A 2,830-nucleotide genomic window follows, 5' to 3' on the forward strand; every position below is an offset into this window, starting at 1 on the left:
CTCGTCCTCGAGCAAAAGAAGAAAGAAGAGAGTAGAAGAAGAAGAAATAGAGGAGATGGAGTGGGCTTTGTGTTTTGGCCAAGGGGGAGAAGTGGTGTTTAGGTTGTGTGAAAATAAAGGAGTGAAGATGGGTTTATATAGGGGTGAGAGGGGTGTGTATGGTTCGGCTATAGAGGGTGGGTTTGGGGGGGAAAGTGGTTTGAATTTGAATGGTGAGGTAGGTGGGGTTTTATGAAGGATGGATGTGAGTGGTGAAGAGAATGGTAGGATTTGATAGGTGAGGGATTTTTTGGGGAAGAGGTATTGAGGTGATTGGTGAATGGGTGGAGAAGAGAGAGAGTGGTGGGATAGGTGGGGATCCTGTGGGGTCCACAGATCCTGAGGTGTCAAGGATATCTCATCCCTGCACCAAGTGGCGTACAAAACGCCCATTTCTGCCAATCCTGGATTTAAACGACAGGCTGCTGCCCATTTCTGGCGTTTAACGCCAGCTTCTTACCCATTCCTGGCATTAAACGCCAGTCTGGTGCCCTTTTCTAGCGTTAAACGCCCAGAATGGTGTCAGACTGGGCGTTTAACGCCCATTCTTCTACCTTTACTGGCGTTTAAACGCCAGTAACTATCTCCTCCAGGGTGTTCTATTTTTCATTCTGTTTTTCACTTTATTTTTGCTTTTTCAATTGTTTTTGTGACTTCACATGATCATCAACCTACAGAAAACATAAAATAACAAAAGAAAATAGAAATTTAACATAGATAAGTAAAAATTGGGTTGCCTCCCAACAAGCGCTTCTTTAATGTCAATAGCTTGACAGTGGCTCTCATGGAGCCTCACAGATGTTCAGAGCAATGTTTGGAACCTCCCAACACTAAACTTAGAGTTTGAATGTGGGGGTTCAACACCAAACTTAGAGTTTGACTGTGGGGGCTCTGTTTGACTCTGTATTGAGAGAAGCTCTTCATGCTTCCTCTCCATGGTGACAGAGGGATATCCTTGAGCTTTAAACACAAGGGAGTCTCCATTCACTTGAATGATCAATTCTCCTCTGTCAACATCAATCACAGCTTTTGTTGTGGCTAGGAAGGGTCTGCCAAGGATGATGGATTCATCCATACACTTCCCAGTCTTTAGGACTATGAAATCAGCAGGGATGTAATGGTCTTCAACCTTTACCAAGACATCCTCTACAAGTCTATAAGCTTGTTTCTTTGAATTGTCTGCCATCTCCAGTGAGATTCTAGCAGCTTGTACCTCAATGATCCCTAGCTTCTCCATTACAGAGAGAGGCATAAAGTTTATGCTTGACCCTAGGTTACACAGAGCCTTCTCAAAGGTCATGGTGCCTATGGTACAAGGGATTGAGAACTTTCCAGGGTCCTGTCTCTTTTGAGGTAATCTCTGCCTAGTCAAGTCATCCAGTTCTTTGATGAGCAATGGAGGTTCATTCTCCCAAGTCTCATTACCAAATAGCTTGGCATTTAGCTTCATGATTGCTCCAAGGTACTTAGCAACTTGCTCTTCAGTAACATCTTCATCCTCTTCAGAGGAAGAATATTCATCAGAGCTCATGAATGGCAGAAGTAGATTTAATGGAATCTCTATGGTCTCAGTATGGGCCTCAGATTCCCATGGTTCCTCATTAGGAAATTCCATGGAGGTCAATAAACATCCATTGAGGTCTTCCTCAGTGGGAATCACTGCCTCTTCCTCCCTTCCAAGTTCGGCCATGTGAGATGTGGTTATGGCCTTGCACTCTCTTTTTGGATTCTCTTTTGTATTTCTAGGGAGAGTGCTAGGAGGGAGTTCAGTAATTTCTTACTCAGCTGACCCAATTGTGCCTCCAAATTTCTAATGGAGGACCTTGTTTCAGTCATAAAACTTTGAGTGGTTTTGATTAGATCAGAGACAATGTTTGTTAAGTCAGAGTGGCTCTGCTTAGAATTCTCTATCTGTTGCTGAGAAGATGATGGAAAAGGTTTGCTATTGCTAAACCTGTTTCTTCCACCATTGTTGTTGTTGAAACCTTGTTGAGGTCTCTGTTGATCCTTCCATGAGAGATTTGGATGATTTCTCCATGAAGGATTATAGGTGTTTCCATAGGGTTCTCCCATGTAATTCACCTCTTCCATTGCTGGGTTCTCAGGATCATAAGCTTCTTCTTCAGAGGAAGCTTCCTTAGTACTGCCTGTTGCTGCTTGCATTCCAGACGGACTCTGAGAAATCATATTGACTTGTTAGGTCAATATTTTATTCTGAGCCAATATGGCATTCAGAGTATCAATCTCAAGAACTCCTTTCTTATGAGTTGTCCCATTATTCACAGGATTCCTTTCAGAGGTGTACATGAATTGGTTATTTGCAACCATTTCAATGAGTTCTTGAGCTTCTGCAGGCGTCTTTTTCAAATGAAGAGATCCTCCAGCAGAGCTATCCAATGACATCTTGGATAGTTCAGACAGACCATCATAGAAGATTTCTATGATGCTCCATTCTGAAAGCATGTCAGAAGGGCACCTTCTGATCAATTGCTTGTATCTCTCCCAAGCTTCATAGAGGGATTCACCTTCCTTCTGTCTGAAGGTTTGGACTTCTACTTTAAGCTTGCTCAATTTTTGAGGTGGAAAGAACTTTGCCAAGAAGGCATTGACTAGCTTTTCCCAAGAGTTCAGGCTTTCCTTAGGTTGTGAATCCAACCATGTTCTAGCTCTGTCACTTACAGCAAAAGGAAAAAGCATAAGTCTGTAGACTTCAGGGTCAACCCCATTGGTCTTGACAGTGTCACAGATTTGCAAGAACTCAACTAAGAACTGATGAGGATCTTCCAATGGA

General features: G+C 42.9%; 1 non-coding gene across 1 annotated transcript; it reads left to right on the plus strand.

Moving 5' to 3' along the window:
* The first annotated feature begins 2,496 nt into the window (after positions 1 to 2,496).
* On the plus strand, positions 2,497 to 2,604 carry LOC148561808 (small nucleolar RNA R71). The gene has a single exon (XR_015887127.1). It is a non-coding gene; the product is annotated as a small nucleolar RNA R71 (small nucleolar RNA).
* The last annotated feature ends 226 nt before the right edge of the window (positions 2,605 to 2,830 follow it).

This window comes from Arachis ipaensis, chromosome B6, assembly GCF_059453495.1.
Source record: "Arachis ipaensis isolate K30076 ecotype BB chromosome B6, ASM5945349v1, whole genome shotgun sequence".
Taxonomy (NCBI): domain Eukaryota; kingdom Viridiplantae; phylum Streptophyta; class Magnoliopsida; order Fabales; family Fabaceae; genus Arachis; species Arachis ipaensis.